This window comes from Ursus arctos, unplaced genomic scaffold, assembly GCF_023065955.2.
Source record: "Ursus arctos isolate Adak ecotype North America unplaced genomic scaffold, UrsArc2.0 scaffold_23, whole genome shotgun sequence".
NCBI classification, from domain to species: Eukaryota; Metazoa; Chordata; class Mammalia; order Carnivora; family Ursidae; genus Ursus; species Ursus arctos.
In genome coordinates this window covers 46,993,171-47,017,035 of record NW_026622908.1, presented here as the reverse complement: position 1 = coordinate 47,017,035, position 23,865 = coordinate 46,993,171, and the positions used below count along the sequence as shown (strand labels likewise).

Here is a 23,865-nt window from a genome sequence, read left to right as displayed (position 1 = left end):
GGGAAGAGGGAAACCATTTGTCTTCCCTAGAGCCTGGGGTGGGAGCAAGGGGCCCAACCCCTGTGTTTTTTTTTTCTTTTAGACTTCCCAGGGTGTATTGTAGTGAGACCCCAAATGTCATGTTAGGCCTGTTCAAGAGTTAATTTCCTTTGTATTGTTAGAATTTTTTCTGCCCCCATTCAGTGGTATGACAAGTGTCTTGACTCCACCCCGCCCCCAGCTGTCCGTAATCCCTGCCTGAAAGTGGGCTCTTGGGTCATTAAACCCGTGCGGAGACACAAGCTTCACAGAGGCACAGGACACACACACAGCAGGGCTCAGATGTCCACCCTCCAGGGACACCGGCCCCCACATGAGGCTGGGCCACACAAAATCCAGCAGACCCCACAGAGGGCCCCAAAGAGGACAGGGCCCCCACCCATGCCTTCAGCGCCCCAGGCAGAGGCTCCCTTACAGCCACAGGGCTGTGGACACACACAGCCCAGGAGCATGCAGCTGGCTGCCTGAGCCCACGCATGCAGGGCCACGTGGGCCACGGGAGACGTACAGACACACGGACATGTGCCTGTGGACACGGGGATGGGGGGTCTGCAGGGACACCCTCTTACTGAGTAGTGTTCCCTGGAAGCTGGATGATTTGCTCCACTGGGGGAGAGTCCAGGTTGAAGACCCCCTCCCCCAGTTTCGTTTCCTGAGGGCCTCTAGCGGGGTTGGGGTGGAGGGCCGGCCAAAGCCCTGGGCTCAGTCTTCCCCAGACCTCCCCCGCACCTTTGCTGGGCCCCCACCCCCACAGAGCCCGTGTGGGGAAGGGGGGAGTGAAATCCAAGCCCCTGTTTGCTGGAGACACTTAACTCAGTGCAGGGGCATTTTGAAAGCGCCTCTGGGTGGTGGGGGCGCCAGGAGCCTGTCTGACAGCCTCTGGAGCCCCTTCTCTAAAAAGCAGGAAATCGGGTTGGGCCAAAGGTAAACACATTCCAACCTGGCTGTCCCTGCTCCATGGAGGGGCTCGTCAGGGCGGGGGCTGCCACCTCTGTTTTCCCAGTCCCTGAGCAAGGCGGGGGCTCACGACCTGTTTGCAGAGCCTTGGCCTGGGGCTCCTGCCCCAGCTGCTTTGGGCCAGCCCACGGGGACAGAGGACAGGCTGCCTCTCACCTCTCCTGCACTCTCCGGCCCCAGGGCCCTCCCCGCATGCTGTTCCCTCCTGGTCGTGCAGGCCCGGAGCCAGCCCCAGAGCAGAGAAAATGAAGGGCAGGCCCAGGGTGACCCCAGCCCTGTGCCTTCAGAGGGGACAAGGGGGCACAGACGTGGGCAGCCCTGGGGGGCAGAGGCAGGTCCCAGCACTAGGGGCCCCAGGCATTCTCCCCCAGGTGGGTGTGGAAAGGGGCGTCCCCACCCTCCCGCATTCCAGACCAGATGCACTCCGTTCCCAAGTAGGCCTCTGGGCCCCAGGTCAGGGTGGAAGTGTGGTTGTGACTCACGCAGGGGTGACAGAAGACCACAATACCCAGGCATTGGCCGCACTGACTTTGGGGGCTCAAACAATGGCCCACCCTTTCCTGGGGCCCACGATTCCCGTGGTCCCCAGGGTATCCCTCTGCCTTCTCCCAACCCCAGGGCGGCTGCAGCCACCTGCATGGCCACACCACTGTCCCCCCCACCACCCCAGGAAGCTGGCCCAGGTGAATGGAGCTGCAGCAGAGATGGGCGTTTATAATAATGGCCATTTACAGACCTCACTCAACACCTCAGGGACGGGCTCCTTCATCTCCCGGGCCAGGGGGCCTGGAGAGGGACGCAGCAGCAGCCCATAGCTCCGGGCGCCTCCGGGTGATGATGGAGGTGCTTGGGAGACCCAGCGGGCCCCACGCAAGGCCTGCCGTCCACCTTGCTTCCCGGCGTCCACCCGCCCGGTGTGGCAGCAGAAGTCCCGAGGGCCCCACTCTTGGTCCCCAGTGCCAGTCTGGTGGGGGGGCGGTGGTTCCAGACACCGGAGGGCAGGGGGAGTCTGTGGCGGGGAGCTTGTGGGGGCGGCTTGGCGCTGTGGGCCCAGAGTCAGGGCGGCCCAGGAAAGGCCCGGCGCAGAGGTGGGGTTCTCGGCCCTTCGCCATCTGGTCTTTGTCAGCTGGTCAGGGAAGGGGCTAGGGACCCCAGCCTCATTTCCCAAAGCTACTGCCTCGCGCTCCCAGCGTCTGCACCACCAGAGGCTGAGGGCCATCAGCCTGGGGTCCCCGCCCCAGCTCTGTCTCCGATGGGGACCACAACCACAAGCTCCTGGGGGCCGCACTGGCAAGCCCGGCACAAACCCCAGACCAGACACCAGCAGGACATGTCCCCTCACTTGTCCTTCACCTACGTCCCCTCCCCCTCTCCCCTTCTCTGCTGCCTCAACCTCCTTGCCCCCCACTCCCTGGGGCAGCGGAACTCTGTGGAAGAGAGTGGCCTGGGCTGCACGGCCCTCCCGCATGGCAAGCCCACTCCCCTAGCATGATTCTGCAAACAGATCCCCTAGACCAGGGGTCTGGCGTGGGGGCTCAGGGAGACCCTGAACCACTTAGTGCAGCAGGACGGAGCTGAGGGAGCCTCCGTGCTGCCTGGCTTCTCTCCCATTGCTGAGAACTCCCTTGGCCACCCCCACCACCCCACCCCTCCCTGAAGGGGCCCTGGCCCCACAGACCCCTCCCTGGGCCTCACCCCATGTGTCCCTCCCTCTGTCACCCCACCCCACAGGTCGTATGCCCTTCTCTGCCCACCCCTCCTCATCCACCCCACCCCCACCCCCACCCCCGAGATTCCTCCTGGGCCCTAGGCCATAGGCTTCCTGACTTATGTGCAGCCCCATGCCCCCTCCCCTTCTGTGTGCCTCACCTCACCTCCTCCCTGTGCCCCTCCCCGCCCTGTGACTCCCCTCTGTCCCCGTGCCCCTCCCCACCTTTCGCCCTTCCCATGCTTGGTGCTCCCCCACGCCGTTCCCATATGTCTTTTTCACGTCCCCCATCCCGTGCGCCCCCCAGCCCGAGGCGCGCCCCACCCCAGGCAAAGAGCTCGGACCCCAGAGTCCCTGAGACGAGTTGCTGTAACTGTGTTTATTGATAGTCCAAGGCTTCTGTGAAGCCCTGGGGGGAGGGGCACGGAGCGAGGGCTCTGCGTGGAATTGCTTCAAGGTCTGCTCGCTGTTAGGAGCTCCCGGACTAGGCAAGGGGGGCTGGGCCTCACACATTCGGCTGCACCCGGGCACCCCCAGAGGTGGGTGGCAGGCGGGTGCCGGGCGCGGGCGGGCCGCAGAGGCCAGACACACTCAGCAGTTTGCTTGCACGCTCGCTTGGGGACTCGAGTCCAGGCCCGCAACTCCGAACCAGTGCAGACGACTTAGTGCAAATTGAGTTCAGGAGGGACGGGGAGACAGAGTCACGGCGGCTTCGAGCGTCCCGAGCAGAAAGGAAAGCAAAGAAAGGAAATGAGAGAACAGAGAAAAGGAAGAAGAGGAGAAGGGTGAGGGGCTTGGGGGCGTGGCGGCCGGTGGTCGCCTGGCCACGGCAGGGTGGCCACGGAGATGAAGTTGCCAGGCGGGGGGTGACGGTGGCCGCGGGGGCTGCTCATTTCTGACAGTGGTGCTGTCAGGCGGATCTCGTTCCTTTAGCTTCACCTGTAGAGAGTGAGCGACAAGACGCATAAGTGGGGGCCAGGCAGGGCAGCTGGGGAAGCTTCCGGAACGAGGGTGCCGCGCTCACCTTCCGGAGTCCATTCCTGAGTCGAGAAGTGTAGTGGCGTCAGGATGCAGCATATTCTTGAGTCAGAGCTAGAAGGACTTGAAGAAGTCCCGGTTCCAAGGCCCAGGCATGAGCTGGGTAGCACCATTTCTGCGGGCGGGAGAGACTCAGCGCCCGGCTCCTGGGCCCAGCCCGCTCCCCGCGGGTGGCCGGGGGACGCCTCACCTTGTCATTTGGAGGGTTCTAGAGGTCCAGAGAGCAGCAGTGTGTTGACTCTTTCAGGAACGCAAAGCAACGAGACCTGTAGGTGTTCTGACCCCTCGTGGTGCCAGCCTAGAATGTTCTGTGGAAGGAAGAGTGCTCATGAGTGAGGCTCTGCGGGACAGTTGGCCTGAAGGGGTCATGTCTCATAGCTGCACTTACCAGGAAGGCCGGACGGCGTCACGCCCATCCTCACCGTCACACCGGACCATGTCGTAGCCCTCTGAGCGCAGCCTCGCGCCTGGCCTCCGGTGGCCGGCAGGCACGTCCGTCACCCGTCCTGGAGACCTGGCTGTGGGCCAATGGAGAAGGTGGTTGAAGGGCTTGAGTGGGCACAGAGAGCTGGGGGCAGGGGTGTCAGGCACGCCTCCAGCAGGCTGGTCACTCACCCGCGTCTCCACTCCGAACCCGGAGGCACCGATCCCTGCTCCGTTGTTGCCCGGAGGCCCACCTTGGCCTCAGGCTCTGGACGCCAGTGCCTCCCCTGGCTCGCCGCCAGGCTCCTGCTCTTCACCCCTGCCTGCGCCCCGACCCCTCACCAGAGCTCTCATTCACTCCGCCCCAACCTCCTCACCTAGTCCGGCCTCGCCGGTGCCCTTGACTCCCCTGGGTGCTATCCTGTCCGTCACACCAGACCCAGGGGCTGAGCGGCGAGGGCATACAGTGTCACCAGGTACGCCGTGGGCCCTCTCCACACCTGCGCCTGGGCTGCAGTGCCACGTGGGAACGGTGGTCCGCAGGCCGGGCCCGCAGCAGCCTCCTTGCTGCAGAAATCTCTCTGGAGCCCGTACCTGTGGCCGCCGCGCCCTCCAGGTGACGTCTTGCTGCGGGTCGCCCCGCGCACTGCTCCTTCTTTCCCGCTCTCCAGCCCTCGAGGCTCCGACACGGGCCTTGGGAGGTCTGTGCTGGAGCCGCTCCTGTACCTTCTACTAAATGAATTTCGGTGGGTGAGATGTAGTGACGGCTGGGGACCCTGCTGCCTCCTGAGTCCCACCTCCTCCTGTCCAACCCAGGCCTGGGGCCCCCCACAAGCTGGACCCCCTCAGCCACCTGTCACCTCCCTCGCTGGCAGCCCTGCCTCATGTCCCGCCCGCTCTCTTGAAATGCTCATTCCACCTGGGAAGGGCACACGGCCCCCCAGCCTACACAGTCTCAGCTCCCCCTGAGACGATGTCACCTGTCCTGACCGCCCTCCTTCGTCCTGCCGCTCTGCTGGGAGGTCAGCCGCTTCTCCTCGCTGCTCCTTGCTCCCTGGAACCTCTTCCTTGCAGAAGGCCAGCGAAGCAAGACCCAGGGAGGGGAGGGGACTCACCTGGCCGACAGACCGCTGTCCTCACTTACCCACGGCTGCCAGCTACAGCCCAACTGCCCCAGGTCCTGGGCAAGCCCCTCTCCAGCTCCCCTTGTCCACAGCCGCCACGACCTGAAACCAAAACTGACCGGGATGAATGTCTGGCTCCCCCCTCTTCTCTCTACACCCCCGGCTTGGGCCCACCGCACACCATGCCAATGTCACCCAGACTCCAAGACACCTGGGACCCCACGCCACACTCCCACCAGGTGCCCACCAGCCCTGCCCAAGCCAGCCCCTCAACTCTCGGCCACTCCCGCCAGACTCCAGATTTCCAAGGTGATCCTTGGCCCACTCAAGCTTCCCTACACCCTGTCCCCATCTTCCCCTGGTTGCCCCCAGTACCCCACGCTTCCCTGGTTACCCCTCGGCTCCCCCGCTTCCCCAGTTTCCCCCGAAGCCCCCCATCCCACCCCACCCACCACCCCCTCCCGCACCCTGCTCTCTGGCCCTAGCCCGGGCTTTTTCTAACTGGGGTAGCCCCGCCCAGAATTCCCGCCCCTGTCCTGCCAGCCAATCAGAGTGGGGACCGTGTTCGGGGCCACCGCAAGGCCCACCTCCTCCCCAGACCGGTCCAGCGCACGTTCCTCACCCGTCCCAGAATTCTCCAAAGACGGCATTCTCCACACCCCTGCATTGGCATCCCGTAGACAGGGCCTGGCATTGTCCCCAAATGTCCCCCTCCCCTCGGGTCGGAGCAGCCGGGTCCCCTCAGGGCAGACCGTGCACACTGCTCCCTATCCAGCCCATGCGCGGCCAGTGCACTCTGCTCCCGGTGGGGGTTCTGGCTGCAGGCTCCGGCGGCTTGCATGGGGCTCAGGGTCCCCCTCTGCCACCACCATGGCTGAGACCCCACACTCACCCTAGGGCCCCGGGAGTCCACAGGGAGCAGTTACATGGGGGTGACGGTGGGGGATGAGGCCTCATTTTGGGCCACAGGAAGCACCCAGGGGTCTCGGTGTGTCAGGGTGCCTGGCGGATCCCGGCTCCAGCACCGTCTAGTCAACAGTGGCTGTTGAGGGGAGAGCGGCTCCACAGGGCAGACTTCCCACTGCAGTGCAGCTGCTCCAGGTCCCCTGACCGCCAAGTTCCCATCACCCGGACAAGGCGCACCCGCTAGTTTCCAGGGCTCACAGGCGCGCTCTGGTGACAAGTGCCCTGCGCGCCCGCCCGCCTGGGGCGCTATGGGTTCAGGAACCGAACAAAGACCCAAGCCCTACCCTTGGCCAATCCGTGCCTGGGGTGACCACCTCGGCCTTACTGGGGGGTATCGGGGCCCTGCGATGCACAGGGTTCGCCCACCGAGTCTAGGGTGTTGGCACCGTGGGCAGAGCCTGTGTAGGCAAGGGAGCTGAAGTCACGGCACCCGAGAGAGGTCCGCTGGCAGATTCTCTGCTTCTTGGAGCCCACCGTAGAGTGCCAGGCACCGCCCACCACCCGATACCCCAGTCTTTCTCAGGGGCGAACCCCCAGATTTACTGTGGGAAAAACCAAGACTTTGCCCTCAGTGGACTCCTAGGTTAGGATGGCGCAGACCGCCGCATTTCACCTTAAGCAGACCCCAGCCGCGGTGGCCCCTGGGCGGAGACGTGAGTATGCGCTGCCACCTCGCGGCCACTGCGTATATACACCACGACCAATTCGGCGCCATTTGGGGTGTGCAGTGGGACTCGGGCTTGGCTCAAGGCACAGCAAGAGGCCCCAAAATCCTCCCGCGCCCAGCAATGCCGTGCCCGGGACCCTGCGCTGCCGGAGGCGCCTGCAGGAAGGGTCTCCCTCTGAAGCCGACACCACGGTATCTCGGCATGGGGATCCCCCACCACCCCCAAGTATTCCCTCTCGTCTCCCCAGCTTCAACCACGCGGGCGGGGGTGACTCAGATGCGGTGGCTCGGTCGAGCACCCCGTCTCGCCATGACCCTCGGGGACCGCTGCGGCTGCGGAATCAGGGCTGAGCGGACCCGGGCCGCTGTGCGGGCGGACCCCAGCCTTACTTTGGGCAGTAATGAGTGAGTCGGTGCCGCCACCTCGCGGCCACCGCTGTCTCCGACACCCACAAGCGAACTCGGCGCCATTCAGGGAGTGCAATAGGCTGGGGGTTGGCACCCATTGCAAGGGGGAGAAACCCGAAATCCACCTGCGCCCGGCAAGGCAGCGCCTGGGACCCCATGCTGCCGGAGGCGCCTGCGGAAAGGGTCTCCCTCTGAAGCCGACACCGCGGTATCTCGGCATGGGGATCCCCCACCACCCCCAAGTATTCCCTCTCGTCTCCCCAGCTTCAACCACGCGGGCGGGGGTGACTCAGATGCGGTGGCTCGGTCGAGCACCCTGTCTCACCATGACCCTCGGGGACCGCTGTGGCTGCGGAATCAGGGCTGAGCGGACCCGGGCCGCCGAGCGGAGCGGACCCCAGCCTCACTTTGGGCAGTAGTGAGTGAGTCGGTGCCGCCACCTCGCGGTCCCCGCTGTCTCTGACACCCACAAGCGAAATCGGCACCACCCAGAGTGCAACCAGCTTGCAGGTCAGCACCCTGTGTGAGGAGTGACCCACAAATCCTCCCATGCTCGGGCCCCAGGACCCCACGCTGCCTCGGGTCGAGCGTGGTCAGTTTCCCTCTAGCATTTGGGCTCCCTGTCACCCCAGGACACGGGGCCCCTAGAGTCCCAAGGGTCCTCTCTCTGAAGAGGTGCCACCAGGATCCTAGGGTGCACGGGGGTTCCACTCTTGGCAGCACGTGGGCTCCAGTGCAGACCCGGCGCGCCCCAGTCAGGAAAAACAGCTTCACGCACCCACCACGATCCCAGAGTGCGATGTGGGGAACTGGACCTTTGGCCACACGGCATGCCCACCATGTAGGATCCCTTCCTTTTAATGATCCCCCAGGATGCTGGAGTGTCTGCTGCACCCCACATTGGTGGCCGTGCCCGGGTGCCTGGGCGGCCAGCAGGACCTTCCTTAGCGACCAACCGGCAGGCAACCGCACGCCCAGATCATTAGCATCTGAACACCTGAGTTGAATGGAGACATTAATGCCTGGTGGCCTGCGGGTGCGGAGCTGGGAGTGTTCCCTTGGCGGCACAGCCAGCTCCATTAAAAAGCTGAGTTTGGGGGCTGTCTTTGGTGGTGTCAGTGTGCTGGGTCCAGTGTGCAAAGTTCCAGGTTTGGTGGCAGGTGCTGTCATTGTCATGCCTGAGAAATGTGACATGAATCCCACTCAACGGCACTGATGGCTTCAAGGGGACCTGTGGCAGAGGGGCTGTGGATGTGCCCTGACCTCATGCCTGGGGTGGCTCAGACAAGTACCTCATCTCCCCGATGACCCTCATGGACCAACGCGGAATCAGGCCTGGGCAGACCCGGGTCATATCATGGGTGGACCCCAGCCTCGGCCGTGACACCCACAATGTGTGAGTCGGTGCCGCCACCTCGCGGCCACCACTGTCTCCAACCCCCACAAGGGAACTCGACACCGGTCAGGGAGTGCAATCAGCTCGGGGGTTGGCACCCAATGTAAGGGGGAGAACCCCGAAATCCACCTGTGCTCGGCAAGGCAGCACCTGGAACCCTGTGCTGCTGGAGGCGCCAGTGGGTTCTCCTTCTGAAGCCGACACCACGGTATCTCCGGCATGGGGACCCCAAGTATACCCTCTAGTCTCCCCAGCTTCTTTTCAGCCTCAGGTGGTTGTTGGCCCCGGGGTGGCTCCAACCCGTGCCCATCTCCTTGATGACCCCCGTGGACCGCTGCGGACCCGGGATGTTGCGCGGGTGGACCCCAGCCTCCGGCGCCTCGGGCTGTGATGTATGAGTCAGTAGTGCCACCTCGCGGTCGCTTCTGCTACCCACAACCAATTCAGTACCAATCAGGGGATGTGACGGGGCCACAGGGGTCAGCCCAAGAACAAGGAGGAAGACCCAAGTATCCTGCGCTTGGCAAGGCAGCCTTAGGACCTCTGTGTGGCCGGAGGCCCCAAGAGAAGGGTTTCCCATTGAGTCTGGGCTCCTGTCCCTACACTTCGGTCTCCTGGGCTCCCAGTCATGTCCACCCCAGGGCAGGGGACCCTGTGCCTCCAAGCATCTGCTGTCACCTTCCAGGTCAGCGGTGCTGTCCCTGCAGTTGGGCTCCCAGCAGCACATGGACTGTTGGGCAGACCTAGGGTGCGGCCATCATGACAGCTCCTCTGAGCACTTGCCCCCCACAGTGCCAGGGTCTGGAGGCACTCTCTTGGGGTCCCTAGGCACCTCTTTTGTTCACTGGTTCCCCTGGGTGCATTTGCAGATCAATAGACTGCTTGGGAGGGGCATTTTGTCCTTGCTAGCCAGAGAGGACTCCCCAGTACAGGGACCATCAGGGCCCGGCACTGTGGGCTAAGCTTTGGGGTCCCAGAGCTCTGACCCATGCTGTCCAGAGTGAGAGTGGGTGGCTGGGTGCTATGACCGATGCTGGCCAGAGCCCCACTCAGGTGCCCAGAGTCCACAGACATGGCCAGGCCAGCAGGTGGATTGCCCTGGACAGACCCTCTCCTCCCATCCGCGATCTCCCTGCCAACCACCCTTGTCCCCCCCCGCACTGGGGGTGTCTCCACCCTGCTAGGCCTGATGGCATCTCATGGCTGCCTCTGTGTCCTTTACCACTGCCTCCCTGAGAGCAAGCTGGGGAGCAGGGGCCGTACCGCACAGAGCAAGGCTGCCTCCCAGGCCTCTGCTAGCTGGAACCCATGTGGGAGCTCAGCCCAGCCCGGAGCTCCATTCTTTGCCCCTCACCTTGGCACTGGGCCTTCTAGGGCTACTTCCTGATACCTGCACCCCAGGCTCGTCCAGTCCAGTCACCAAGCCCGTGAAAAAACAGTAGGTGTCTATATCCCAAGCGCTGTGTGTGTGTGTGTGTGTGTGTGTGTGTGTGTGTGTCCTGGCGGACCCACTGTGCACTCCCTGAGCAGCGAGACGGGTGCGCGCAAATGGACTGTCCACCCAGTGGGAAGTGTTAGCCCAAGGGCAGGTCCCCATGGGAAGTGCTGCTGACATTGGGGCATCACCCTATAGTCCCCTACGGGCTCAGGAGTGGGAGATGAGGGAGGGACCCTGACGCGAGTGATTGGATGGAGTGTTGGGTAGAGTGCCCTGGGGGTGAGCAGAGCACACGGGGGCATCTTTATTATTATTATTATTATTATTATTATTATTATTATTTAAGATTTTATTTGAAAGAGAGAGCACAGAGGGAGATGGAGAAGCAGACTCTCCACTTAGCAGGGAGCCCAACGCAGGGCTCGATTCCAGGACCCTGAGATCATGACACGAGCTGAAGGCAGACGCTTCACCCACTGAGCCACCCAGGTGCCCCAATAGGGGTCATCTTTGCAGGTGATGCTTGGCAGGCAGAGGGGAGGCAATGTGGCCCAGCTGGCAGATTTTCCTGATGAGCTGCGGACGGCTCCTTGGAGGTCTGAGTGAGGGGCTTGGGGCTCCACTTAAGCTCAGTAGGAAACAAGGCCATGATCCCACGGGCTACCCTGGACCCCAGAAGTGTTAGAGTTGAGCCACCTGGATGCAAGCACGGAGAAGTCCCTGCCCCGAGCCAGGAGAAGTCAAAGGTAAGAGTTTAAGGAGCATCACTGAGTCAGGAGTGGTGGCAGAAGCGTGCACGGTGGGGGGAACCAGGCATGGCGTGGAGAGGAATTGGGTTGGAAAGACGGGGCCATGACCCCCCTGTCACATGCTGGGGGACATTCAAGGCTGCAGCAGCTGGCACAGGCCACAGGACCATGGAGGGTGGCAGGGCCACAGCCTGAGCCATGCTCCCCCTGCCACGCCTGGCTGCTCCCCTGACTCAGTCCAGCAAACCCAAGGACTAACGAACTAGCCCCTTGTGTGTTGGCCGGCAGCTTCGCACGTGTCCACGGCTCCGTGGGCCCCAGGCCCAGCTGCCATTTCCCCCCATCTGGCCTCCGTCTGTGTTCCCTTCTCAGAAAAGTCTCTCCTCGGGGCGCCCGGCTGGCTCAGTTGGTAGAAAATGCGACTCTGGCTCTCAGCCTTGTGAGTTCGAGCCCCATGTTGGGTGCAGTGATTACTTAAAATCTTTAAAAAAAAGTCTCTCCTGGCCTCATCACCGTGATGCTTACTCTCCCTCACCTTCCAAATCCCATCAGTAGCAAGGTAATCACTTCTGCCCCCGTGAGCTGAGCCAGATCCCCACACTCTCCCTGCATCCTGCCAGCCCCAGGGCCACGTCCATCAGCTGCACTCAGTGACAGCCTATCCCTGGGTACCCTCCCACGTGAATACTAACCTCCTGCCGGGGTACCAGCCTCCCTCCTGGGTATCGGTCTCCCTCCTGGGTACCAGTCTCCCCTCTGGAGTACCAGCCTTCCCCTTGGGTACCAGCCTCCTCCCTAGGTACCAGCCTCCCTCCTGGGTATCGGTCTCCCCTCTGGGGTACCAGCCTCCCCCCTGGGTACCAGCTTCCCACCCTGGGGTACCAGCCTCCTCCCTGGGGTACCAGCCTCCCCTCTGAGGTGCCAGCCTCCCTCCTGGGAGCTAACCTTCCACCAGGTACTAACACCCCAGACACCTGCATATTTTTCCCTGAATAGGTTCTAAGACCTCCTCGACCCCTGGCTTCTGCCTTCTTCTGCTCCTGCTTATAAACGTTTTCTCCTCTTCCTCAGCTGCCACCTGGACACGCCCTGGTCCCTGGTCCCCGTAGACCCACCGCAATCCCTCCCCCTGCAGCCTCGCTCTACCCCAAGCCCACGCTATCGGTGTGTGCACAGTTCCAGTGGAAACGTGAGGGCTTTCTTCAGGCAAACCCAAACTTTCTTGTCTGACACTCAAGCACGCGGTGCCCAGGGCTCTCACGTCCGTCCTCCACCTCCCCCAGATCTGCTGCCTCCCGCAACAGCCTTGCGTTCAGAGCACGTTGGCACAGAGCGACTTGCAGTGGGGGTGGGGGCAGACGTCTGTTGGGTGGGCTGCAGAGATAGCTGGTCTAGCCCCCACTCCGCAGACTGCCAGCTGTCCCCCCCCTTCCCTCCTTATGGACCAACAGGGTCTTCTGTTAGAAGCTTCTGGATGCTAATTGCTGTACTGTTACACTTACCAGCCTCCCTTGCAGCTAGGTGTGGCCACGTGACGGAGTGCTGAGCAGGTCACCTGTCCGGGCGCACACTGCCGTGTCCTCTCGCCGCTGGCAGGGGGAGCAGGGCACAGATGGTGCCGGCTGGGGCCGCCAGCCTGGGCCTGTACTGGTGCCTTGGAGCTGCCATAAGGAAGCCCCATGGCCTGGGTGCCTTCGAATAGCCGGGAGGGACTCCCTCACAGCTCTGGAGGCCAGAAGCCAGAGATCAGGGCGTCAGTGGGGATGGTTCCTCTGGAGGCTCTCCCAGCGGCCAGTGGTGGTGAGTCCTTGCATCCGTGGGCCTGCGGACACACCCCTCTGCCCTGTCTTCCTGTGTGTCTGGGTCTTACCCCGCGTCACTCCCTTCTTGTAAGCACACGGCCACATTGGATAAGGGCCCTCCCTACGCCACTAGAACCTCATCGATGATCCCTTATGACCCCGTCTCCAAATACGGTCCCATTCTGAGGGGCTGGGGTTAGGACGCCAACATATGAATGTACAGGGGACACAATTCAGCCCAAGACAGACCCCAAGATGGAAACTCCGTGTGGGGGTGCAGAGCAGCGAGACAGGAGGCAGCCTTACAGCTGGGGAGGGCCAAGGGCGCCTGCCGGACGCCCCGAGTGCCATCTCTATTGCCGCGAGGACACCTCCATCGGAGCCAACCAGACACTGGGGGCGCGCAGAGCTGGCTGCCGGGGGACGGGACTGCAGGATCAAGAGAGACACAGCCTGAGGGCGGCTGCCGACAGGGGCCACAGACGATGTGTCCAGGGAGGGCTACCTGGTGGGGCCTTCTGAGGCCTGGGGGCAGGAGGGTGGGCCGAGCTGAGAGGAGGTGGCCAAGCCGAAATCGGCCCCCCTTGCTGCACTGAGTCTGGCCCATCCTGGCGCCCGGGGCGCACACAGGAAGCACCACCTGCTTGTTCTGACTCCTGCTAGGACGACCCAGACTAGGTCGGCTGGCTCAGCGGATGGACATCTGTCCTGCAGACGGGTGGCCTGGTCAGGTGTTGGGGAGGTCCTTAGACGGTCGCCTGGGGACCCTCTCCAGGCAGCCAGGCAGCCCCGATGGTCCTTTCCTTCCTCCCACTGTGAGCAGCCCAGAGCCCCACCGGACTCAGTGGCAGTGGTAGCAGCTTGGCTCGACTGCCTTCAGCAGGTAGGCTGGACCGCAGAGTGGTGTTCCCCAGACACCTCCCTGCAGCTCTGCGCCCCGCTGCTCATTCGTCCTCGCGTGAAGGAGGCTGTCTCTCCCCAGGCTGTGGCGTGGAGGCCACGGGCAGCTCCAGGCTTACAACGCCCACCCCCCACCCAGGTAGTCTGTAGATAGCTGACAGTGGCCCCCAAAAGACCTGTCCATGTCCCAATCTCCCAAATCTATGAGTGTGTCCTTGTTGGGAAAAGGTCTTCACAGTGGTGCTTCAGCTAAGGGTCTTGAGATGGGATCGTGGATTACGTAACTGGACCGTAACCCCATGATAGGTGTCCTTACAAGAGAGAAGCCAAGGCCACGTGACCACAGAGACAGAGGCTGGAGGGACGTGGCCACCACCTCAAGGACACCTGGGGCCACCAAGAGCTGGAAGAGGCAGGCAGGACCCTTCCTAGTGCCCCTGCCTAGACCTCAGGCTGCCAGCCTCCAGCACCGGGAAGAGACGATTCCTGCTGTGTCAGCCGTCTGGCATGGGGTCACCTGTTCCAGCTGTTCCAAGAAATGGGTATGGACTTCGTGGCGGAGAGACAGCTCCTGTCCTAGTGGTCCCAGAAGAGGTCCCGGAGACGGATCTCATGGCCTAGCTAGCATGCCCATGCTACATCCTTCCCTGTGGCCCAGAAACCTAGCTCGAGCACGACACAGGCAGGCCAGAATCCTGGACCCAGTGGGCAGAAGCGTTCCCGCCTAAAGGCCGGAAGTGGGAGACCAGACGTCTCCGTGCTCCAGCCACAGCCGTGGTTTTGTAGTGTGGCCGAGCTGGCTGGAGCAGCCGAGGTTCCTGGGGGAGGGAAGCCGCACCGTGTTTGCATTGGGAAGGTGGGCACAGGCCTGGGGAAGACTAGAGCACCCTGTCACCGACCTGTCACTGCCGCTCAGCCCACTGGCACCTGGGCCTCTGCCCCCAGGTCCTACCAGGCACTCCTCTGGTCCCCGGAGTCCGTGGCCTGGTATGAGGGGCACAGTGCATGCCAGGCGCCCTCACTCCTCAACTTCGAGGGGCCCACTTGCTTCCCGTGGCTGCTGCCACGACAGGTCATCACAAACTGGGTGCATGAAGCCGATGCAAAGGGACTCTGTCCTGCTTCTTCAGGCCAGAGCCTGAAATCAGGGTGTCGCAGGGCCGTGCTGCCTCTGGAGGCCCCAGGGGAGGAGGCTTCCCGCCTCCTCCCGCTTCCAGGGCCCCAGGTGTTCCCCCAGCTCTGCCTCTGTGGTCACGTGGCCCCTCCTGTGTCTGTGGGTCTGTGTGCAAATTCCCTCTTCTCTCATAAGGACATGGCCATCGGGTCAGGGCTGTCCCCTCTAGCGTGACTGCCTGCACAAACCCTTTGTCCAAAGCAAGTCACTTTCCTAGTTCTGGGTGGACGTGAATTTGTGGGTGGCTGGGGGGACTCTCTAATCCATTCACTGTGGCAGGAGATGGGCTGGGCTCCAGACTGTCCACGTGAGTGTGTGTGTCCTCGTGGCGTCTGGCGGCTCTTGCCTGCTTCCACTTCCCGTCTGTCGATCCCCTGAGTGCCTGCCCCATCCCAGCACAGGGGCCAATCCCCTAGAACCCCTTGTTTGTCTGTTGGGTGGTTCTGTTTTCTGACCTGATCCTTCCTTCATCTCGTGGTTACAAGAGAGATAAGACGAGATACTCAGTCCAAGAGGGACTGGCGTGGAGAGGCCGCCTTGCATGTCGCCGGATGGCCGGATTTGCCCGTGACTCAGCAGCACCCACTTCTCTGACTGGGGCACAGGGACGGCCCAGCAACCCCGGCCCCTGGGTGGCCTGCTGCTTCCTGTGCCCTTGCCCTGCTCTGCCCTGGAATCTGGGGTGTTCTGACCAGTACCGGCAGTGGCGAAGCCTCACAGACGGTGTCAGGAAGCCTCACGGTTTCTGTGTCTGAGAAGCCAGCTGCCCACTAAGCAAGAGGCCTGAAGCCACTGAGAGGAAAGCCCACGCTGGTTGCCCAGGAGAGAGGCCCCAGAGCAAGCACCATCCCTCCTTCCTTGACCCCCAAGCACGCTCCTCCTCCGGAAGGTCCTCTTGGATTCCGCCAGGGAACACCAGGCAAGCGCGGGCCAACCCAACTCGCAGTTGGTTTGTGGGGTGTCTGTGGCCTGCAAGCTGGGGACCGGCGATGCCTGGGCCCCGGCCCACGCCCCGCACACGTTCGCAGCCCACCACAGTCAGACCCGCCCCGATCCAAGCCCTTCTCTGGGTCTCCTCCCCCACCGGCCTGGTGCAGGCAGCCCCCGGCTGATGCCCACAGGGGCCGCCGCCATCTTGAATCTCAGTCAGGGACGCTGAAGTCCAGTGGGCCCAGCCACGGAAGGACGGAGAGCCCGCCCACACGGCCACGTCCCGCAGGCAGGAGGAGCCACATGCCCCCCTCGCTCCGTACCAGACCCCTAAGGGGGCGGTGGGAAGAGAGGACAGAGGGGGGCAACGGCCCGGCCTCCATCTGGGACCGTCACTTCCATTGGGACAGGCGCTGGGATGCACGGGTGTCTGTGAGCCAGGTTGCAGGACGAGGAGGGACCCCTGAATGCCAGGGCTGAGCAGCACGGAGCCCCTGGCGGGGGGCCGCCTCGCTCTCTGCTTGGTGAGAAAGGAGTGCTTGACCAGATGGGGTCTTGAGCCCTTGGCCATGGGCGGTCGTTGCAGACATGCTTGTTCCATGAACGAATGGTGGACGGGTGGTCGGATAGACAGATGGGCAGACGTGCAAAGGGAGGACGGGGATGTGTCCCGAAGCTTGCAGGGAACAGATGATGCTTTCCTGGGTCAGCATCCAAGAGGGAAGGAGGCCCTTCCTGCTGCAGCCAGAGCGATGGCTCCTGGCCTCTTCGACACTCATCTGGAAGTTAATCCCTTAGAAAACAAATATTTCAGACATCTCGACACAGGCCCCCCAAGTGGGAACCTGAGGGGCCTGGACTCTCTCCCGCACCCCCAGATGCAAGCCCACCAAAGCCTCACAGCCACGTCCATGGGGGACGCAGACCTCAGCCAGGAAAGTGTCCGAGCGGCTGGCCACCTGCCTGGGCCCCCACTCCTGGGCCCTTGTCCATCCTCCTTGGCAGCTCCCCCCACGGACAGGACATTCCTGAAAGCTGCGACTGCGTGTCTGGGGTTTGGAGCTAGAAAGGCCAGGGAAGGTCCACGGTCATCTCCTAGCTGAGAGTCACTTCTGTCTCCCCCCACCCCCATCTTCCTTGGCCCCTGAGGCTGACCCAGAAGACGGGGACCCTTGCCCTGTTTCCCTTCCCAAAATACATGCCAGGGCCTGCCTGCTCTGGTCAACATGCACAGGGCCCAACTTGCAGGCTGCGTTTGGAGCCCCCAGGCCGCCCCTCAGAGTGGCCCCCTGCTGTGGGGGCTGCCTCTCTCCTCCCCTCCACACTTGGCACCTAGGGACCCGCACCTGAGCCTTTTCTCCCACTCAGACTGCAAGCTCCCTGACGACAGACTCGGGGATGGAGGGCTCCCCATCGGCAGAGCCGGCCTCCTCTGGAACTTGAAGGCTGTGGGAGCCCCCACCACAGCAGACCCAGTGCATTCCCAAGTTCCCATCCGAAGGCCAGGACGCACAGGACAGGGGCTGGTGGGAGAGCAGAGAGACCAGGGCTGCAGGGGGCGGGGTGCCACTGATGGGACCAGCGAGGACCAGTCCCGGGAACACGTCTTCCAGCTCCTGTGCAGGGTAGATTCGGCCACAGGACGGAGTGGGCCCAGGAAAAGTGAACAGAAAACATTGTGCCACTTCTGACCCCTAAGTTTCCTAAAGGACCCTCCCTCCCCTCCCTCCACCCCCAGCTGGAGGTGGGAATTTCCAGCATCCTCAGGAGCGCAGAGCCCCAAGATGGCAGGAGTCTGGGCCCCTGCAGGTGCCTGGAGGAGAGCCCCCACCCGGCACGGCCACCCTCGCCAAGCGGCAGGGGCAGTAGAAACGTGCTCATGGGCTGCACGGGCGTCGGGGCCGAGAGGATCGTGGGGGCATGCTTGGGTCACTCTGGAAGGTGGCCGTCGGACGGTATGGTTTGGAGGTCAACGGCCCCTGCATCTCTGTGGGTCTGGGGCGGAAGGAGCCCACCTGAGCCCGTGCCGGGGCTCGGACCCCCTGCACCACACCCCCGAGTTGGGGCAGCCAGGAGGAGGGGACAAGGAGGAGGGGGCTGGTGGCATGTGGGCTCAATAGTGTCTGTCTCAAGGAACACCCAGGGTCTGTCCTCTGCCTCACCCCTCACGCTGCATATTTCCAGAAAGAAATAATTTCCAATTCCAAGGCGCTCCATGGAGGCGGATTTTTCCATCTGGGCTTTGCTGATGAGCTATTTTGGAGAGAACTTCTGCCTTAACTCACTTCCCTTGTCCGAGCTCACATGGGGACCATTAGGCAGAGACACGGCCACGCACGGGGGCTGCTGGGGGGACACTCGGCGGGGGCACACGCTGCGTCCTGCGCCGGCCCTGTGTGACCGTGCGTCAGAGCTCTGGCTCTCCGAGGCCGGGGCTGGGGGTTGGGAGGTGGGGGGCCATCTGCGCACGTGCAGGCTCCTCTCCTGGCTCTTGGACGTCCGGCTCTGGCTAAGCCGCTTCCCACACTGTTTCCAGCCACGCGTCCCCCCACTCATCCATCACCCTGTCTAAGGAAATGCTCACTGTCACCCCGCCCAGACCCCAGGGCCCTCCACTCCCGTCCAGGGGCCTCGCTCGGGGGCGATGGCCTCCACTTGAGCCCCTGGGCGAGACGGAGCCCTCACCCACTGCCTCCTCCCCTCCTGGCTTGCACACCTGGGCTCGGGCGTCTGGGCCAGTGGGGCAAGTGACCAGGTTCTGGAAGGCTGTCATTCCCCCTGGCCCCAAGGCAAAGCTCGTTCACCCCTTCTCTCTTCAGGTCACTTCCAAGTTCCCCACTTCCCAGACCTTGGCAAAGGTGTCCCTGCCTCCCTGCCCCTGTCCCTGTGGCAGCCTCTCCTGCCTTTTAGGGTGACTCTCCTTGAAACAGTGACTGTCATGGGCTGGACTGTGTCTCCCAGATTCCTGTGCTGGAGTCCTGACCCCAGCACCCCAGGATGTGGCCAGATCTGGAGCTGGGGCCTTTACAGACGTGCTTGAGCTAAAATGGGGTCACTGGGGTGGCCCTGATCCCGTGAGACCGGGGTCCTTACAGGAGGAGGACATCAGGACACAGACACACATAGAGGGGCGACCCCGTGAGGACCCAGGGAGAGCACGGCCATCCACACACAAGGAGAGGGGCCTCAGGGGGACCCTGCTCTGTCCATGCCTGGACCTCAGGCTTCGGCCTCCAGGATTACGAGAGAATAAATGTCTGTGCCACCCCTCGGGGCCCCAGCCTCCTCATCCTCCATGGACAGCTCAGTCTCCAGAGGAACCTCCTGGCCGTTGGGTTCAATGTCATGAACCTGCAAGGCTGCCGCTCCGAAGGGATCCTCGGGAGGTCCCACTGGGAGGGTCCCAAAGGGCATGGGCTGCTCCAATGAGCCTGGGGTCTCCTGGCAGAGGAGCAGCTTGGGCTCGGGCCCCTGCAGGCCCCACTGCCCGTGCTTGTGCCCCTCCCCGTCTGCCCCCTTCTCTCTCCTTCCGCGGGAGGGGCCGGCCCACGGTGGGCCTGGGGTCTCCGCTCTGCTGAGGTTTGGACTGGGCTGAGCAGGGGGGCTCACAGGATACCCTTAGAGGCCGTCTGGCACTCTTGCAGCATCTGGCTTGGCCCTGCTGCCTGGGGCTGGCGGGGAGAACCGCAGGGGCCACACTTCTCCCCGCCTCACTCCATGCCTGTTTCAGGGTGTGACAGAGGGTGCACCCCTTCTCAAAGGAGGCTCAGGATAGACAGGAAGTAGGCCAGGCCCTGGGGGTAGGGCACTCTCCTGACACCGCACGTCTTCAAGGCATCCAAACCCCTGTGCTGGGGCCCAGTGCCGTCCGAAGGGGTGGGGACAGAGGCCAGCCTTCCCAACTTGGAGCACACCTCCCCCTGGGACGTTCCCAGGATCTGGACTGCTTCAGCCATCCCCACGGGATAGCCTCTGAGTGTCTTCTCAGCCTGCCCAGTCGGGCCCACGTACAACCAGGCTGTGCTGGGGGATGCCCGGCTCCGTTCCGGGGTCCAGAGCCCAGGCACCTTCCCGTGCACCACCAGCAGCAGCCCAGGCATCGGTGGGCACAGCCCACTTCTTCTCAGAGTGCTCTGTCCTGATGCTTCTCTGCACGGAGATGCTGGGGCCAGAGGGAAGGTGGGGGTGGGGGGTGGGGGGGGCATGGACATGGGGCTTTGAGGGGCATTATCTGCTTGTGCCCTGGGGAGCCCGGCCTTCAGGGCAACTCGGCCAGAGTCTCTGCTGGAATGAGAGGCCCAGCCCTGTCTGGGAAGCTTCCCTGGATGCAGGGGGCCCGGGGCCTCCATAGGGAGCCAGGTTCCCACTGCAGACCCTGAGGGGCTCTTCTGAGCTCCTGCTGGAGGTCTGCTGGCTCAGGCCTGGTCGGCCAGCCACCCCAGCTCAGGCCCATCTGAAGGCCAGTGGGCAGCAGCTGGGTCTGTGTAGGTGCAGCTGTGGGTGCCCACGTGGCCTAGGGCTGCAGGGTGCTGGGGGGCGGCTCTGGCATGAACCCCGTCCCTGTGGGGCATCTGCGTGGAGGGCTGGGGAGGAGGCTGCTGGCTCCAAGGGGCTTGGAGATGCGCACCGTGCGAGGGTCCACGGGGAGCAAATTCCCGTTAGAGAGCCCCCTGACCACCTATCAGGCCTGTGGTCCTCGTACCAAGAAAGGAGGGTCCTGGGGCTTTGAGCTCCTTGACCAAGCTGGCCATACCTGGGCTGCTGCAAGCACCTAGCGGTCACCCCTCAGCTCCCTTTGGAGTCCACTGTAGGGCCTGGTGCTGGCTGCCCTGCTTCACCCAGAAGGCCACACCCCCCCTGCTCTCTGCCCCCCCCCGCCCCCATTTCCATATGCCCTCTGGAACAGGGTTCCCCTTCCCCACAGGACAGCTGGGACCCTGGCCGCCCACCCCCTAGCCCTGGTTCTCCTTATGCATTTCCTCCACTCTGGCCTTTGACTGCTGTTTGGGCCCATAGCCAGTTTAGACTCACCCCTTGCCCCTTCTCCCCTCCCCCTTCTTCCTGCCTGGCTGGGCCCCAGGCCCAGGGGTGGGCATCCAGGCTAAGCCTGGGGTGTGGCCTTGCCCAGGCGGGGGCCTTCAAACCAGGAGAAGGGAAAATGATAAAACGTGAACTTCTTTCCCCTCTCTACTTCCCCCTCTCCCCTCCTTCTCCTTCTGTCCGCCCCCACCCCCCACCGCCCTCCCTCTCTGTGCCCCCTCCCCCTTCTCATCATAAAACAAGGAATTCATTTTTCACGTGGTGGAGCTTGGGGTTGCAGGGGGGGTGGGGACGGGCCGGGGACACTGTGTGTCTTCTGTCACTGCTGCAGACGGGGGAGGGGTCCCACTTCGGAAAGTCCCGGCTAGGACCCTCTCCCCACTCAGAAGATGGAGGGGTGGGGGCCTTTATTTTTCTCCTTCACTTCCCTTTTCTCTTTTTGGGGCTGAGGTTAAACAGAGGGCAAGGGGGCCCACGGCCTTTACTCCCTGACGTCTTTGAACTCAGGAGAGGCTTCGATGTCCTCACCGCCAGCCCCCACCACCACACCAGCTCCCAGAGCAGTGCTCTGCACAGACAACCCTCCCTCAAGTGGGTCCTCTGGGGACCCCCTAGGCCCCCAGAAATCAGTTTCCAAATAAAGCGAAGCCCGGGACCATCGCACTCAGCCAGCCTGAAGCTGGACGGCTCACCCCTCCTCCCTCCCTGCCCCCCAGGCCCGCTGCCCATGGTCTCCCCTGCCCACACCTGGTCCCCCAGTGACCCTCCGAGCACACCGCCTCTCCCATCTTCCTCTGTCCTCAGGCCTCTTTCCCCTCAGCATTGTCTCCAGGGACCTGCTGCCCTCATGGTCTCTGCTCTCTAGCCCGACGGTCAGCTTGGCTGGTGCCCCCTGCTGCCCCCCCGTGACAGGAAGCCACGGGGCCCTCACAAGGGAGGCCGCTAGGAGAGACCCCGAGGGCCCAGACACCGACAGGACCAGCTGGGCAGAAGCGGGGCACAGAGCGGCCCCCTGGCCTTCTCATCTGCAGCCCTGGGGAGCAGAGCTGGCCACTGGGCAGGGCGTAGGCAGCTGGCCCGGCTCCTACCTGTCCCTGGAGCCCCCATGGGATGCCCTCTGGGCCACCCTGGGCCAGGCATGGGAGACCCTGGGACCCCCGGTCTCCTCTGTCCTTTGCTCCAAAGCCCCACACAGAGGTCCCTCTTCCCTCCTAGAAGCCTCGGGGGCCGGTCCCCCTGCTCCCCCGGCCAAATCATCCAGGTCTGTCCAGGTCCTGGGCACGCTTTCCTCCGCACCCCACCCCGCAGCACTTACTCTGAACACCCGCAGCCAGCTTGGCCCTCTCCGCCCCCAGAATCGGGTGGTGGCCCAGTGGTCTCACGGGGTCTAGCAGAGTGTAGTGGGTGAAGACCCTCCAGTCCTCCCCTGGGGCCCTAGAACACGGCCTGAATCTGCGGCCTCAAAATCTGAGCCTGGGCAGGACCCCCTCGTCTTAGGGAGGTGGGGTGGGTGGGCAGGGAACCTGTTGTAGAGAGTGAGGGGGGAATGAGGTCAGGTGAAGAGACCCCCATTGGGGAGGGCGGCTGCGGAGAGGAGGGGGCGCCAGGGAAAGAGGGGCTGGCCGAGAGGGAGCGTCCTGCCTTCACGCCCCCTGCAGAGGGTCTGGAGCCGGGACACCCACCACAGATCCTCACCCTAGCCCTGTGGCGCCTGGAGCCGTCCGTGTGCCCATGGGGCCAGCTGGCGGCTCCGCCCCAGCCCTACACGGAGAGAGGGTCACGCTCAGCCTTCCAGCCAGCGGGCCGGATCCGGCTGAGTCCCTGTGCTCACCGGGCCGGGGTCCCGGCTTCCTGCCTGCCCATCCGACCCCAACCCAGGGCAGAGCTCACCGCGGGCCCACAGCCTTGCCAGTCCTATGACTATGGAGACAGTCACGGGCGAACAGAACGCGTGGATGATCGCGAGTGAGACCTCTCCCTGAGCCCTGGCAGGTGTGTGGGGGGGTTGTTCCGGGGAACCTGTCCCCACTCTTCCCCAGGTGCCCCTGGCCCACGCCTTCCCTTCGATCCCCCCTCCACCCGTCGTCTCCTGCCCCCCTGCCCCTCTGGCCCCCTTTGGCCAGGGTATCTCTGAGGGTCTTCCCAGATGCCCCCCTCTCCCCAGCATGTGCGCTGCCCTGGGTGGCCTCAGGGCCTGGTGGGTGGGCAGAGACAGAGGGGGGGCAGGGGCCCCAGCGTGCCCCCCCCACTCACAAGTGTAGCCTTTGCCAGGTTTCTGAGGGGCATTGTTATTAATATTATTATTACAGCCGCTGCAAAAACACGGCTCTAAGCCCCTCAAGTGATTTATTTAGCATGCGGCCTTATTGATTAGGCCAACTTTCCACAGTGGTGGGGCAGGCAGCGCCTTGGCTCCGGGAATCTCTGCTCTGGGGGGGCCGCCCGCCGGGCGCCTCTGGGCAGACACGGAAGTCGTGGCCCCGCCTGCCTTGCCAGAGGCCCCCCCACGAAGGGAAGGCAGTCCCCTACCCCAGAAAGGCCTGCATCTGAGGGGAGAAGCAGCCTCTGTCCCAGGGAGAGCCTAGTCTGATGGGGGAGGCATCTCCTCTGCCGTGAAAAGGTCCCAGTCTGCAGGAGGAGGCCGCCCTGCTCCGGGGAGGCTTGAGCTGGGGCTGGAGCAGGCCACTGAGCCTTGAGGGGCAGCGGACATGCGCAGGGAAGGTGGCCAGGCGCCCGTGGCCTGTGGCTGGAGCCACGCGGGAGGCCGGCAGGGCAGAGAAGAGGCAGGGCTGGGCCCGGGAGGGGTGTTCTATGGTTCCCCTGTGTGGAGACACTGAGGGGAGGCCCTGGAGCCCTGGAGGCATCTCTGCTGACCACCTCTGGGGGTGGGAGTCTTGGCCCAGACCCGGTACCCTTCCAGGCTCCTCTGCATGGCTCTCCTTCACTCTTCCGCTATGTGGCCAGCCATCCAGCCACCGCCTCTTCCGCGTTTGTCCGAAGTCCCCGAAGCCCTGTCACCCACCCCTTTCCTCCGGCATCTGGAGGGTTCAAGGTAGAGCCGGCCCCGGGACCCACCTGGATCACGACCCTGAGAGGCCCCACCAGG

The 23,865-nt window shown here is 63.6% G+C and overlaps 1 long non-coding RNA gene across 1 annotated transcript; it reads right to left on the bottom strand.

Annotated features, from left to right (window-relative positions):
• Window positions 1–3,062: 3,062 nt before the first annotated feature.
• Window positions 3,063–5,759, bottom strand: LOC113243958 (uncharacterized). Its single transcript, XR_003312258.4, has 5 exons — window positions 4,358–5,759; window positions 4,131–4,260; window positions 3,933–4,050; window positions 3,729–3,857; window positions 3,063–3,643 (listed from the first exon to the last, which is right to left on the bottom strand). It is a non-coding gene; the product is annotated as an uncharacterized LOC113243958 (long non-coding RNA).
• Window positions 5,760–23,865: the final 18,106 nt, after the last annotated feature.